The 17,020-nt window shown below is 48.6% G+C and overlaps 1 protein-coding gene across 4 annotated transcripts in view; it reads right to left on the bottom strand.

Annotated features, from left to right (window-relative positions):
- Positions 1-17,020, bottom strand: part of CCDC136 (coiled-coil domain containing 136) — a 291,047-nt gene that overhangs the window by 244,932 nt on the left and 29,095 nt on the right. The gene's annotated exons all lie outside the window — the stretch shown is intronic.

Here is a 17,020-nt window from a genome sequence, read left to right as displayed (position 1 = left end):
ATAAATGAACGATCATTAAACTGAGGCAGCCGAGGATCTTTCATTATTGTTGAAATCATCTTTTTTTTGTTTTTTTAATTAGTTTTTATTGAAAATGCTATAATACAACATTAGCACAAATGTACAACACAGGTCAAAGTAACATAAATGTGTAATTATGCAACCACTGCAGTATAAACAAAGAGCTCCGGTCTTCACCCTCTCCCACCCAGGGCCCACTCCCAACCTTTATTTGACTGGTTCAACTGTGACTCGCTAACTGTGTGCCAATCCCTGGTGAACTTCTGTAAGGTGTTATTTTTGTGAGCTAGCATTTTTTCAAAAATAAACGTGGTATTAACCGCTTGAGCTATGGCCTCTTTCTTAGGAATAACATCTGTTTTCCACTGTTTAGTTAATAGGAGTCTTGTCATTAATACAATATGAGCCGTTACCACTCTAGAGCACGGAGGGAATGAATGTATGTTTAAGAGGAGGAGCGCCACCTCGGGAGTCGGCTGGACGGTCTGTCCCACTACAAGTGAAATAAGTCTAAAGGCGTGATCCCACAAAGAGGTTATAAGTGGACAATTCCAAAATATATGATATAAGGACCCACCTTACATAGGTGTGTGGTGTTGGGAAACATGGAATGGAGCTTCATGGGAGTAAAATACCAGCGGAGTATCAGCTTCAAGTGTAATTCAAAGTGGGCCGCACATCTAAACGTCCGTCCTGCCTATTTAATTGCTCTTAACCAGTCCTTGTCAGGTATGGCTTTACCAAGGTCTTTTTCCCAAGTTATGAAGGGTTTAGATTTTACAAATCTGCTCTTATGTCCCAAGGAATCATAAAGCGGTCTCAAGCCCATATCTATGGATGAGGAAGATGAGAGGGTCCTAATTATATCACTATTAACCCTATATGGGAAGTTTAGATATTTCTTTAAAATGTATTGTAGCCGGAGATATGGGAAATGGTCTTTAAGGGTCAAGCCAAAGCTATTTTGCAACTGGGCAAAGGGTAAAAGAGTGCGATCTTCAACTCTATCGCTTAATACCGTGATCCCGCCTATCTTCCAATGGTACAGGTCAAGGTCCTCTGATAACACCTCCACAAGTTCTAAAGGTGCCTCCAGAGGCAACGCAGGGATGTGTGCCTGAGTGGAGGAGTGAACCGGAATCCAATTAGACAGGGAGTGCTTAGTCAGTGGGAGGAGGGCCCCCAGGTTCCGTGGGTCAACCAGAGCTGCCCATAGCACCGCCTTGAGATCGTGTGAGTGTGCAAAATGTGCCTCTATTTGGGACCACCTACTTGGGGGGTCGCGATTCCACAAGTTCTTCAACCGGCTGAGTTGAGTTGCTATATAGTAATCATTCACATTAGGGAGTCCCACCCCCCATTGGCTTTGTGAGTTGCAACAAATGTCTCGACAACCAAGGCTGCTTTCCTCCCCAGAAAGACATAGCTGAGCTGGAGCGGGTGCAGAGAAGAGCGACCAAGGTTATTAGGGAACAGGGGGGTCTGCAATACCAAGACAGGTTATTACACTTGGGGTTATTTAGTTTGGAGAACCGAAGGCTTAGGGGTGATCTTATTACAATGTATAAATATATGCGGGGACAATACCAAGACCTATCTAATGATCTTTTTACTCTTAGACCTGTGACGGGGACAAGGGGGCATCCTCTACGTCTGGAGGAAAGAAGGTTTAAGCATACTAACAGACGCGGATTCTTTACTGTAAGAGCAATGAGACTATGGAACTCTCTGCCATATGATGTTGTATTGAGTGATTCCCTACTGAAATTTAAGAGGGGACTGGATGCCTTTTTTGAAAAGTATAATATTACAGGGTATATACACTAGTTTCCTTAGTGTTGCGTTGATCCAGGGAGCTAGTCTGATTGCGTATGTGGAGTCGGGAAGGAATTTTTTTCCCCAATGTGAAGCTTACTGTTTGCCACATAGGGTTTTTTTGCCTTCCTCTGGATCAACATGTTAGGGCAAGTTAGGATAGGATATGGGTTGAACTAGATGGAATTAAAGTCTCCCTTCAACCTTAATTACTATGTTACTACGTTAGATCAAGGCGTTCAGGAGCTTATGAGAACTTTGAAAAAACACCTTCAGAGGTGATATCGGCACCATGCAAAATAAATATAACATTTTGGGCAGTAATAACATCTTAAATAGTGCAATACAACCCACCCAGGAGACTTCAAATTTCCGGAGTCTGCTCATCTCATTCTCAATATCTGCGAGTAGGGGGAGGTAATTGGCTTTGTACAAATTAGTGTAGGATGATGTTACCAACGATCCCAGGTATGAAATTTGCTCCATCTGCCAGTCCATCCTCATAATGGCCTTAAGGCGTTTCAACTGCGGTATTGGTATGTTAAGGGGTAGAATTTGAGATTTATTCTCATTAATTTTGTAGTAAGATAGGCGGCCAAATTTTTCAATAATCTCTAGAGCTGCCGGCAAAGACTCCAGAGGGCGTGCTAACGTCTATATCACATCATCAACATACAACGTGATGCAATGAGATTGTTTCCCCACCTCTATGCCCCAGATATCTGGGCTTTGTCTGATTGCTTGGGCAAGTGGTTCTAAAGTTAAAAAGAACACTAGGGGGGAGAGAGGACACCCCTAGTGCCATTTGTAATGGGGAATGCCTCCGACATGGTATCATTCACAAAAAACCTGGCCAATGGAGCAGAATACAGATCTTTAATAGCAGTCAGCACCCGACCCCCAAACCACATACGCTCCAGAACCGAGAAGACAAACGACCATCTCACTCGGTCGAATGTCTTCTCGGTGTATAAGGCCACTACTACCGCTGGCATTCCCCTTCTATTTATTACATCTATCAAATCAATCACTTTACTGGTGTTGTCAGCTGCAGTCCTCCCTTGCACAAAACCAGCCTGGTCTGGGTTAATAAGGGATGGAATGATAGGCACCAATCTCAGAGCAATACACTTAGCATAAATTTTGACATCAGTGTTTAACAATGTTTTGGGGCCTCCGGTGCTTTTCCCTGTTTCGGGAGTGTGATCACAGTAGCTGTCAGCATTTCTTTAGGAAAGCTCCCTTCATTTGCTGCTAATTGTAGGGTTTTGCATAAGTGTGGGACCGTCCGGGCCTGGGGGCCTTCGCCTTTCGGAGAGAGTTAATCACTTTGGTCAATTCAGTCTCCGTCAAAGGTGCATTTAAGATTTCTAACTGGTCTGGTGCAAGAGTTGGGAGATTAATGTTTGACAAAAACAGATTCGTATCAGGGGCTGTTGGGTCATGGAGGTCTGGTCTTGGATCTAAGTTATACAAGGAAGCATAGTAATCCTTAAATTTATTGGCGATTTCCCGAGGAGTGTATATCTTAGAATTGGGAGATAAGTTCCTCAAAAAGGAGATCTTAGTTTTAGAAGTTTTAATTTTCACTCTGGATGCTAGCAGTTTACTCGCTTTATTATTTTAGGAGTAGTAATGGGCTCTGGTGATCACAAGATTTTTTTTCATAATTGTGTAAGAGTAATTTCCACAATTCCAGTTGAAGATCACGTAGTTTACACATTTGGGCAGAGGATGGGGCTCTTTTATTCATGTATTCCAGTGAACTGATCGATGCTGTAAGGTCTGATAAGCGATTTTCTCTTTGCTTTTTAAGGATATGGCCTATTTTAATAAAGTGGCCCCTGATAAACGCTTTATGGGCATTTCATACATGTAAGTAATTAGTGACCAAGTCTGCATTGAGCTCAAAGTATTCTTTAAGAGCTACTTTTGTTTGTGCCACTAGATGGGGGGTTTTTAGAATAAAGGGGTTCATCTTCCACGGAAATCGTCTTTTTTGACAGACTTTTCTCTGCTGTGTATGGTGCTATATGACACGGGAGAAAACAATAGCGATCAAAGGGCAACTCTGACTTTTAACCCACTGGATGTTGAGCAGAGACTATATAAACGCTACTAAGGTAGGTGGTTAAAAAAAACAGGAAGAGCCGACTATGAAGTCAAAACGTAGTGTAGTGAAAAAGCAATAATATTTATTAATTTACACAAGAAACAGGTAACAATAATGGAAAAAACATATCAATGTATACAAAAAAATAAAAACAGGGCTGCACACCCAGATATGAAAGTGGCCAAAGTCTTTTTGTTTGAGGTAGGAGATGTACTGTAACATATTTGGTTGAATTTTCATAATGTTCTAGTACGTGTCATATAGTAATAGTGGTGCTGTTAGATGTAGCTTACATATTTAAATTTATATATTTTATGTTCTATGAATATGCAAATAGCCTCTTTAGAGAGAAAGAGAACTAGAACGCTAATGCCACCTTTTAGGATTAGCAATCTTAAAAGTCAATATCAATAACTTGGTAAAGCCTATATTTATAGGATGGTATATTTCGGTTCCAACCTTCCTATAAATATAGGCTTTACAAAGTTATTAGCCAGAGGTAAGTGTTCACACTAGGCAGTTAGGTCAGTGACCCATCCGATCCATGAGATTACCTTGTTGTTGGTGAATGGGCTCACATTTTTTGGCCAAATTTTGTGCTAAGCATCTCAAATGTTTTTCTTACATTTTGGAAGTCATTGCGCTTCATGTGTTTCACATTGACAAGCCTTAATGTGGTTGAGTGCAGCCATTTCCTCGTTTTGGTGTGTGGGTTGTTTTTTGGTATGCACTTGTTCAGACTAGTTCTTGATGTGCCGTCAGTTTTCTGTTATTTATATGCTAGCTTTCTGACTGAGCACTCCGCCCTTCACCATTCTGTGGTTTTAATTACATCCAATTACATTTGGTTCCGACCTGCCTATAAATATAGGCATTACCAAGTTATTAGCCAGAGGTAAGTGTTCACACTAGGCAGTTAGGTCAGGGACCCCTCCGTTCCATGAGATTACTTGGACGTTGGTAGATGGGCTTACATTTTTGGCCAAATTTTGTGCTAAGCATCTCATGTGTTTTTCTTAAGTTTCGGAATACATTGTGCTGTTCGCGCTTCATGTGTTTCGCATTGACATGCCTTAATGTGGTTGAGTGCAGCCATTTCCTCGTTTTGATGTGTGGGCTGTTTTTTGGTATGCACTTGTTCAGACTAGTTGTTGATGTGCCATCAGTTTTCTGTTATTTCTTTTCCCAAACAGCCATATAGATATTTGCAATGGCTGGTGAAAAGCCTGCAACCATCAGGGCTCCTTGCTTTTGTAAATAGAATTTCTGATTGAAAGAAAAATAGTTCATGGCTTGATTTATATCTACAACCACTAGTTAAAAATACTCCAGGCTAACTTAGAGATACAAAGCACGTAATTTCCTCGTTAGATGATACAATATGGTCTAAACAGTAACATAGTAACATAGTTATTAAGGTTGAAGGAAGACTTTAAGTCCATTAGGTTCAACCCATATCCTATCCTAACTTGCCCTAACATGTTGATCCAGAGGAAGGCAAAAAAAACTCATGTGGCAAACAGTAAGCTTCACATTGGGGAAAAAAATTTCTTCCCGACTCCACATACGTATGATGTCACGGGTGACTGGATACTCCGCCTCCAGCAGGGCGAATTTCTATGACACCCGTGACCCTGGATACACCGCCTCCAGCATGGCGAATTTAAACAATGAAACGTGCAGCCGGATACACCGCCTCCAGCAGGCGAATTTCAATAGTTACATGTGTATCTGGATACACCGCCTCCAGCAGGGCAAATTTACAGAGGTAAGGGAAACACCAGGGAAACCGATACAATGGAGGGCCCTGCAATAGTGAACGGGGACGTGGAGACCTCCTGCACTACCCTGAGTCAGTGTCTCTACACTCCTGATGGTCCATAGGCAGGTTCCGCACCTGGCGACGAGCAGGATACCTAAAAACCTTAGCTCGCCCTGCACCTATCCCTTTGTAATGAAATGGACAGTGCAGAAACTAATCCCACTACTGCACTAAAACACACATAAAGTTACAAACAGGGAAAAACCACTTAGCTTTGCTCTGTTGCTATTGCTCCCAGCAACACAGTCCAGCACCTGAGTGTAGCTTTCCTCCTGAATAGCCGCTACTTCACCAAAGCTTTGTCAGGGCTGCAAGGAACTCCTCACTGTTGCTCCTTCCACACCATGGCTCTGACTGAGCTGCAAGGAACTCCTCTCTAGCTCCTCCCTCCACCAAGGATGTTGGAAATGACCACTATCACCAACAGTGAGTGAGACCACCTGACTCTCCTTTATGGACAAGAGCCAGAGCAATCACACCTGCTAGTGATTCCCATGTAATAATACTAGCCACCACCAGGGGCAAAACTGGAACTAAAGACACCACTGTGTAATGACCCTAATGGCCACCGGGGGCAAAACTAACTTTAAACAAACAGCTTAAAGCAAAAAAAAAAGGTTACATGTGTTTTTATCTGTCACAATCCAGCATGGATCGTGACAGTACCCTCCCTCAATGAGGGGCCTCTGGACCCTCAAGACCGCTCCTCATCAGGGAACCACCTACAGAGGGGACGCCCAGATCCAGAGTTCACCCCAGCCACTACCTGAACTTCAGGTTCATGAACACCGCTGGTATTGGCAATATATGTTCTGGAGGCACCACACCTCTCCAAATTGCCGACCTGAGGGACGAGTTGTGCATGTGCATGTTTGGGGGTAGCTCGAGCTGGCAAGACTCTGCAACACACTTCCACTGGATGTTTTTTTGGTGGCCACCCATACATGCTCGTTCACACACTGGTCTGGACCTGAACGTTTATTGCCACACATTAGTTTGTCACAATACGGTGAACTCTCACTGGAACTGACAACAGAGGCATCCCCCTGTGTCACCAAACTCACACCCCAGCAATTCACCAAGGGGCTCACCACCCTCCAACCCCTTCCACCACGAGGTCTGCGCTTCCCAGGGTTGGCTAATGGCGAAGGTTGAGACTTTCCCCTACTCTCCTGCAGCACATCTGCTGCTCCCACAGGAGGGGAAGGGGCCAGTTGCAGAGAGACGGCAGACAGTAGCCCCTAGGCAGCAGCCATCACACGACTGCCCCCAGCTGACTACTTCCCTAGCCCGCCAATCTATTACCGGGTTGTGTTTTTTCAGCCAAGGAAGGCCTAAAACGATAGGGACCGGCATTCCCTCCAAGACATAGCATGCCAAGGACTCCTCATGATGTCCTATCTGCAGATGGATATTTTCTACGACTTGAGTCAAGCTCCCCTGGCTCAGTGGAACAGAGTTAATGGCCTGGACGCTTAGAGGTTGGGCTAGCGTCCTACACCTCAGGCCATGAGTCTGGACAAAGCGAGCGTCCACGAGACTGACTCCTGCTCCACTGTCCACAAGCACCGGTATCACCTCCGGTACCCCGCCAGCCAACACCTCCACTGACATAGTACCTTGGGAGGGCAAAATGGAGGAAATATACGCTCCCTGGTCGCCTCCCTCCAAGCGACCAGGGAAATGCGGCTTCTGAGATGGCATAGATAATTTGGCACGCGTAGGGCAAGCCTTAAGGACATGACCAGTCTGCCCGCAGTGGAAACATGCCGACACCACTCCCTGAACCGCAGGCAGCCTTGAACACAAACTAGCTCCTCCTACTTGCATGGGTTTGTCTGGAGACTTGGCATGCACTGGGCAGGCTCCCATGAAATGGCCCAGCTTCCCACAGGAAAAGCATACCCCCCACGGTGAGCCACAGACAACCCCTTTTTTGTACCAACAACACCGGGCTGCCTGGGTTCCTCCGTCCGCACTGGTGGGTCCTCCTCCCTAGCGAGGACAACAGGGGGCACATTTTGTGTATGTCTCTCCCTAAGGCGTCTATCCACCTGGATGGCAAGGGACATGGCGGCCTCCAGCGACCTGGGGGCGGCGTACTGCACCAGAGTATCCTGCAACTTTGGAGACAGACCCTGCACAAATTGACTCCTAAGTGCAGGGTCATTCCATTGAGTGTCAGTGGCCCACTTCCTAAACTCTGAGCAGTACTCCTCAGCAACTCGGGCTCCCTGTTTACACCTACGGAGTCGGGATTCCGCCAGGGAGACGTCATCCCCATAAATCCCCATAAATTAGCGCCAAAGCCGCGAAAAACTCGTCCACGGACTCTAATGATGGTGAATAGTCCGGCAGGGAGAAGGCCCAGGAATGGGGATCCCCCTTAAGAAGGGACATAATGATTCACACCTGTTGCTCTTCACTCCCTGATGAACGAGGGCACAGCCTGAATTATAATTTGCAGGCTTGCTGAAAAACCAAGAATTGATCTCTCTCTCCAGAAAACCTGTCAGGGAGGCATATCTTGGGTTCTGGCTGAGCCTGTTCCTGAACCAAGCCCCCAAAAGCCACCAACAGCTGCAGTTGCTGCACCAACTCACCGCGCAGTCCCCTAATCTCATCAGTAAATATCTGCAGCATTTGGGAAAAGGTCTGCATTGGGTCCATGGTTCAGCAGAAAAAAAATGTATGGTTGGTGATAATGTGATGTCACGCCTCCAGCAGGGCGAATTTCTATGACACCTGTGACCCTGGATACACCGCCTCCAGCAGGGCGAAGAAACGTGCAGCCGGATACACTGCCTCCAGCAGGCGAATTTCTATAGTTACACGTGTATCTGGATACACCGCCTCCAGCAGGGCGAATTTACAGAGATAAGGGAAACACCATGAAAACGATACAATGGAGGGCCCTGCAATAGGGAACGGGGACGTGGAGACCACCTGCACTACCCTGAGTCAGTGTCTCTACACTCCTGATGGTCCCTAGACAGGTTCCGCACCTGGCGACGAGCAGGATACCTAAAAACCCTAGCTCGCCCTGCACCTATCCCTTTCTAATAAATTGGACAGTGCAGAAACTAATCCCACTACTGTACTAAAACACACATAAGGAAAGTTACTTAGCTTTGCTCTGTTGCTATTGCTCCCAGCAACACAGTCCAGCACCTGAGTGCAGCTTTCCTCCTGAATAGCTGCTACTTCACCAAAGCTTTTTCAGAGCTGCAAGGAACTTCTCACTGTTGCTCCTTCCACACCATTGCTCTGACTGAGCTGCAAGGAACCCCCTCTCTAGCTCCTTCCTCCACCAAGGATAGTTGGAAATGTCCAATATCACCAACAGTGAGTGAGACCACCTGACTCTCCTTTATGGACAAGAGCTAGAGCAATCACACCTGCTAGTGATTCCCGTGTAATAATACTAGCCACCACCAGGGGCAAAACTAGAACTAAAGACACCACTGTGTAATGACCCTAATGGCCACCGGGGGCAAAACTAACTTTAAACAAACAGCTTAAAGCAAAAAAAAAGGTTACATGTGCTTTTATCTGTCACAATTCAGCATGGATCGTGACAATATGGCAATCAGAACTAGCTCCCTGGATCAACACAATATTAAGGAAACTAGTGTATATACTGTTATGAATGGGTCACCGAGGAGGAAAAAACCTAAACAAGCTAAGCCCCAGAAAAACCAGAGAGGTTGGTAGCTATGCAGTTTGCAGATAACTGATCCTAACCACACAACTAGCAGCAGCCGTGGAGCGTACCTACGATGAACCTAGACGCCTCGTCACGGCCGGAGGACTAAATAGGCCTAAAGCAAGAAAAGGGGAAAACTAACTGCCCCAGAGCAGACCCCAAAGGAATAGACAGCCCCCACACATGTATTGACGGTGAAACAAGATGAAAACACATACACAGGCAGGAAAATAGGCTGAGCAAACGATGGGGCCCAAACTAACTAGAAAGGAAAGGAAAGATACTGTCTGCAATCTGCCCAAAACCCTACAAAATAATGTCCAACACTTCTGATAACAAAATTAACCCTGAAGTCACTAGACTTCTCCCACTATATCAGCACTCTGAAATATTCTGAGACAGAGCAAAAAGAGGCCAATCTAATAAGGGACAAAAAGCAAATTGGCAAATACAGATAAATAAGAGTGGAAATTCAGCACAGCCCCAGCCGGGGCTGGCTGACCACACGAAAAACTGAATACAACAACAAAATCAAGTGTGAACATTAGCAGAAAAACTTAGCTTGAGCTGACTCGAGCAGAGCTGAGAACCAAGACCTGACAAGCAGAAGGAATCACCAGCACCAGAGTAGGGCGTCGGCTGTCTTAAATCCAATCTGAGATTCCTGAGGTCCAATCGTCATCCTCATTATCAGGTGGCAGATCTCTACTGATTAAATCAGCCTCACTACCTCCTGTTACCACCAGAGGGAGCCTGGAAGGAGAACTCACAACTGGTAGACCAGAAAATGAACTCACAACAATATACCCTGTAATATTATACTTTTCAAGAAAGGCATCCAGTCCCTTCTTAAGTTTTAGTAGGGAATCACTCATTACAACATCATATGGCAGAGTTCCATAGTCTCACTGCTCTTACAGTAAAGAATTCGCGTCTGTGAGTATGCTTAAACCTTCTTTCCTCCAGACGTAGAGGATGCCCCCTTGTCCCCGTCACAGGTCTAAGAGTAAAAAGTTCATTAGAAAGGTCTTTGTACTGTCCCCGCATATATTTATATATTGTAATAAGATCACCCCCAAGCCTTCGATTTTCCAAACTAAATAACCCCAAGTGTAATAACCTGTCTTGGTATTGCATTCCCCCTAGTTCCCTAATAACCTTGGTCGCTCTTCTCTGCACCTGCTCCAGTTCAGCTATGTCTTGCTTATACACCGGAGACCAGAACTGTACACAGTATACTAAGTGTGGTCGCACTAGTGACTTGTATAGAGGTAAAATTATGTTCTCCTCATGAGCATCTATGCCTCTTTTAATGCATCCCATTATTTTATTTGCCTTTGCAGCAGCTGCTTGACACTGGCCACTAAATGTGAGTTTGTCGTCCACCCATACACCAAGGTCTTTTTTAGTGACAGCTTTGCCCAGTGTTTTACAATTAAACACATAATTATACATCTTGTTCGTTCTACCCAAGTGCATGACCTTACATTTATCCCCATTAAAGCTCATTTGCCATTTATCAGCCCAAGCTTCTAGTTTACATAAATCCTCCTGTAATATAAAATTGTCTTCTGTATTGATTACCCTGCAGAGTTTAGTGTCATCTGCAAATATTGAAATTCTACTCTCTATGCCCCCTACAAGGTCATTAACAAGGTCGGTGGCTTTCCTGTGATGTTATTAGCCTTTATCCTAGGATTCCCCACCTTTTGGCTATAAAGCACTATCATAATTTTTAGAAATACATAGTGATTATACTGTACTTCAGTGATTAGAGAATTTATTTTAATTGCAACAGAATTCCTCTTAACACATAACTATTTTATGTGTTTAAACAAGATCTGACGTATCATTATATATAGTATGACCACATATATCTTATCCTTGTTTTCCTTTTCTTTTTTCATTTTCTAAATTAGTAAGTAGTGTCCGATGTTATATTTATTATTTTTTAAATCTTTGTTATAGGTTTTATATGTTTTCACTTGGTGTTATAGGTATATTATGTCAATTATTTCATTTTTTACTCACATACTTAAGTTCTGCTATTGGAATTGATGCCATTTGTTTGAACAGGTGAAAAATAATTAACAATAATTAACTTGAATTAATTGGTAGTGTTGTGGTACTAGCAGGTACTCAGGACGCAGTGACGAGGCGCGAGACGGTTGAGTGCTTTTAGTAATAACGTTTATAGGCCTAGAGGTAACTGTCCTCAGTCGCAGCCTGACAAACCAAAGGGGTAATAAGAGTTGCCCTCGCAGGGGCTCAATACAAGCAAACACGAACAGAGTAGAACACGACTACGTCCGGCGAAAGCTGGTCACTGTAGGGCCGCGGTATTGCTGACTACGGGTCCTTAACTATATAGTCAACTTAGCCGTCCTGACGTCCCTCGGCGTTCTGGATGGTAGTTCTTTGGCGTAGCAGCCGCTGGGCCCAGCTGCTGAAGAGTTGACGTAGTCTTCGAGTGTTCCGACGCTCCGGTGACACCGGGGCACCACAAGCCCCGGAGAAGTCCTTGGACGGATGGGCCGCAGCCCCCGGACTGGGGCAAGCAGCAGCGATGCGGGGTGGCGATTGGCAGGCCACCTGTGCAGTTAACAGCTGCGATGGGGAATCCGCGGCCAGCAACGGCCCAGCCCTTGCCACGGACCGGGACAGTGGTGGCCGCCGACGGCACTGGACTTGCCGCGGCCACAGGTGAGAGCAGGGCGGCTGGGGGTGGCGGGAGACAGGCCGCAGCCGCGGGCTGGGGTGAGGCAGCAGCGGCCGCGGGTTGAAGCAGGGCAGCGGTTCTTGGACAGTCGTCTGGGCACTGTCCCTCTGATGTCCTAGGTGTATGTCTCTCCTGGCTCTGGTAAGTCGCTTTGGCTCTCAGTCGCTCCCACGGTCTCCTGCTGCTTCTGTCCCGGTCTGCTGACTCACCATGACTAGCGTTCCACGCCCCTTTTATACTGGCTCTTCCCCCCAGCCCATCTGTCAATCTCATCGTCCCTGAACTCTGCCCCCGGGAACAGTTTCCCCCGGAACCTAGGTGATGGTCCCCTTGGTTCCGGCCCGGACACCCCGTCCTGTATGCTCGCCAGTCCTTGGGCGAGGGTTTTAGTAGAATCGGGTTAGCCTTTCGGGACGACAGTCCTTGTAGCCATACGAACTGGCCCAGTTCGTAACGTTCAGGGGGTTTACCAGCTGTTGATCGCTCGGAGCGTCGAAGTTTGGGTATGGAGGAGTCTTCTGGGGTGGTGGATGGTGGTGGGATAGTCGATTCTGGTGGGGTGCCCAGGTCCACTGTAGTTTCACTACTTGGGTGACCCGCAGATGCAGTTGGGGAGTCCTCTTCATCGTCCAGGTCCCAGACCATGGGCAGGTGGTCGGGGACCTGAGGGATTGGTCCGGGTTGCATGGGATCAGTGGATGCACAAGGCCGTAACATGTTACGGTGCACAACACGAGTGAGAGGTGCGTCGTTTCCTTCAGATTGTATTTCATACACAGGCCCGTCGGGGCTTATCCGGCGCAACACTCAGTACGGGTTCTCCTCCCACCGTGGTTCTAACTTGTTTTGGGGGCGTTGATCTAGTATGAGCATGCTCCGTTCCCCTGCGGGTGGTATGGTGTAGTCTGAGACTTATCGATACCGTAGAGATGATGTAGTTCTTCCATGACTCTTCCTAGGAAGCACGCTCCTTGGTCCGAATGTATTCGTTGCGGGTAGCCGTACACTTGGATAAAGTTTTTACAAATCGCATAGGCGGCCGACTCCGCTGTCTGGTCTCGGGTGGGGCAAACTTGGTGAAATGATCCACCATAACGAGACAATGTTCATACCCCTGGTAGGCAGGACCTATGGTCAGATAGTCCACTGTGAGGAGCTCGAGGGGAGCTGATGTTACAATTGTCTGCACCGGGGCTCGTTGCGCAGGAGGTTTAGCGAGCTCGCACGGGCGGCAGGTTCGGCAAACTTCTTCCACAGCAGCATGCAAGCGTGAATGGTACACTATCTGCTGCAACCATTGCAAAGTCTTTTGAGCACCAAAGTGAGCCCCCTTTTCGTGGGCTTCCCGAGCCAGGTGGCTGAGTTGTGTTCCGGGCACGATCACCTGCCATATTGTAGCAGACGTTGTTCGTGACACGGCTTTCCGATATAAAAGTCCCTTTTTGATGACTAGTTTCTTCCACTGGTGCAACATCAGCAACATATCCTGGGTCAAAGTCTGTCTCTGTGAGCCAGTGGGCAATTTGCCGGTGGCCACCCATCGGCGCAGGAGTCCAATTTCTCCATCTTCCTGCTGCTGCTGGATCCACTTGTCTCGCGGCTGTTCCAGCATTTCCCCTAATGGTCCCGGATGAGGCGCTTCTTGCACGGCAGCTGTAAGCGCGGCGGTGGTGAGGGCAAACGGCGTCTCCTCTTCTTCTAGTTCGTTGTCTCTGTGCCTCCCTGGGGTAGTGTGTCGGATTCTGGGGAGTGCGTCAGCATGCACGTTTTCAGCCCCTCTTTTGTAGATGATCTTGTAGTTGAACTTGGCCATCCGGGCCACCCACCGTTGCTCCAGGGCCCCCAGTTTGGCATTCTCCAAATGGGCTAGTGGGTTGTTGTCAGTCCGCACCACCACCTCGAAGCCCGCCAGGTACTCTGCGAACCGCTCCGTCATTGCCCACACTACCGCGAGGAGCTTGAGCTTAAAGGAGCTGTAATTGTCCGGGTTGTGTTCGGAGTCATGCAGCGACCGGCTACCATAGGCGATCACTTTCTCTCTGCCGTCCTGCACCTGTGACAACACAGCTCCCAGTCCCTGGAGGCTCCCGTCAGTATGCAGGATGAATGGTTGCGAGAAATCCGCATACGCCAATACCGGGGCTTAAGAGAGTTCAGCTTTGAGATCTTGAAACGCATCCTCTTGCGGTTGCTGCCACTGGACCTTCCGTCCATTCACCCCGGCTGGAGTCCCCTTCAGCAGGTCCTGTGGGGCTCGGGCTCGGCGTGCAAAATTCTTCACGAACCGACAGTAGTAGCCGGCCAACCCCAGGAAGGCCCGCACATCTTTCACCGCCTCGGGGGTAGGCCACCCCTGGATGGCAGCAACCTTTTCCAGGGATGGTCTGACACCCTCCGCCGAGACGGTATACCCCAGATATTCAATCTGGGTGCAGAACAGGTGGCATTTCTGGGGCTTTACCTTCAACCCGTACTTCTGCAGCCGGCCGAGCACCTGCCCCAACCGCCGAAGGTGGTCCTCGAACGTGGCGGAATAGATGATGATATTGTCCAAATATATCAACGTGGCTTCAAAGTTGAGGTCTCCCAGACACCGCTCCATCAACCGCTGGAAGGTTCCCGGGGCGTTGGCCAGCCCAAACGGCATCCGATTCAACTCGAACAGTCCCATAGGGAGGATAAATGCCGTCTTGGCTCTGTCTTCCTCCGACATCGGCACCTGCCAGTACCCACTGGCCAGGTCTAGAGTCGAAAAGTACGTTGTGTTCCCCAAGGCGGACAAAGACTCTTCTATGCGGGGCAGTGGATGCAAGTCCTTGATGGTGCAGGCGTTCAACTTTCGGTAATCCACACAAAAACACAGAGCACCATCTTTTTTGTGAACCAGTACAATGGGGTCTGCCCAGGGGCTCTGGCTTTCTCGTATGACCACCTTCCGAAGCATTTGAGGTAATAGGGTTTTCACTTCCTGGTATAGCTGCTGTGGAATTTGCCGATATCGCTTCCGGATGGGGGCCGCTCCTGCCGTGGCGATCCCATGCGTGATGGCCGTGGTACATCCAAAGTTATCATCATGACTGGCGAAGACACTGTAATATTGTCCGAGAAGTGTCTCTACCTGGAGAAGTTGGGCTTGCGCTAGGCCAGAAAGTTCGGCCCGCATTCTCTCCAGGATGGCTCGACCTTTCTCCTGGGTCGAGGATACGGCAGTCTGTAGGGTCCGTATTGTTACTGCCCAAGGATCTTCGGGCTGCACCTTCAACTGGACTGCGGGGTCCTGCATTTCCTCCAGAGGCCTTACTAGTTTGGCCATTTCGCCCAGGGCTTCAAGGCGATATCTTGGTCTTCCAGGTTGACGCAACGCACCAGGACGGTCCCTTCCCGCACCGTGGCCAGGGAGCGGGCTACCAGTATGCCAGGGTGCAGGCGCTCTGAGTAGCATGGCTCCACCTGCACCTCCACGCCCTCCAGTGGCATCGGGGTGTGGATCAGCAGGGCCACCACCATCTGCCCTGGAGGAAGCATGAGCAGGGAAGCCACCGGTGCAACGACTTTGCCCAGCGCCTCACCCTCCTAGCACTCGAGCACTTGCGCTTCCCGCACCAACCGCTGGAAGACCTGCCCTTGGGCCGTGCGAGAACCCCACTGACTCAGGGTCTCCTGCGTGGGATCGTTGAGGAGTAGATTGCCGAACTCCCGTAGTATGTTCATGCCCAAGATAACTGGATGATGGTCGTTTCTCCTTCGGTTAGGACCACTCCCTGGCAGCCGAGGGATATACCACACAGTGTCATTTGGAGCCACACCACTCCGGCGACAGGAACCGGCAGTTGGTTCGCAGCTACTAGTTGTATCATGGGCCCCCACTGGGGCCTTGCCGCTTCCGGGAAATGCTGCCGGAAGTAAGTTGCAGGCATGGTCGTTACTTGCGTATCCACTAGGCACCGTACAGCACGACCCTCGTCTTCGGCCCACACTATTGGGCACTTAGCGACCAGATCTTCGGGACTTCCACCACCCCTTGTTGTGGCTTCTGGCTCCGAGCGGCATCCCCCATGCCCGGAGCCCTCTAGTTTAATGTCCGCCGTGGTGGGTATCTCCCACGCCGCCGACACTCTCGGGCAAAGTGGCCCAGTTCTCCACACTCATAACACCGGGGCAGTGAGGCCCGGCCACCCCGGGTATAGCGAGGCCCCCAGGGCCCAGGATTGTAGCCAAGCCGGCCGGGCACAGGCTCAGTTCTCTTCTTCACTCCGGCCAGCTCGCCCCGGATACTCTTCAGCTCTTGTCTCACTTCCTCAATCCACTGAGGCTCTCCGATAACATTTACGGGAGCCTCCATGCCCCGGGCCTTCCCCACAGGAACCGTCATCCCCTGCTCCTGCTCTCGCACCCAGGCCTGACTGCCCACCTCAGAGAAAGCTATGCGTGGGTTCACTCGGATCTGCTCCCGCAATGCCTGCTTGATTAGCGGGTCCCGGAGTCCAGTCACTAACAGGTCACGCAGGGTAATGTCGATGGACCCTACCCCTACTCCGTCCTTCCGCTCTATGGCTGTGTATAGTTCCTGGAGAGTGTTCATATACTGGGTGATGGTCTCTCCCTCCCCCTGCATCCGACTGAACAACCGGGTCCTCAACTCTCCCACGTTTGTTTGATCCCCGTGGGTCTCTTCCAGAATCTGCAAGACCCTGACAAAGGTGTTGCGGTGTCCCGGGGGTCTCAACATCACTGACTTCTGGGCTTCCCCATCTAGCGCGATGAGGGCCACCTCAGCCTCTAAATTGGGGGTCATCAGATGCATGCTGAAGAGGCCGCGCATGC

The sequence above is a fragment of the Dendrobates tinctorius genome, unplaced genomic scaffold (assembly GCF_039654945.1).
Source record: "Dendrobates tinctorius isolate UK_male_01 unplaced genomic scaffold, ASM3965494v1 ptg000062l, whole genome shotgun sequence".
Classification (NCBI taxonomy): domain Eukaryota; kingdom Metazoa; phylum Chordata; class Amphibia; order Anura; family Dendrobatidae; genus Dendrobates; species Dendrobates tinctorius.
This window is presented reverse-complemented; position numbering and strand designations above follow the sequence as displayed.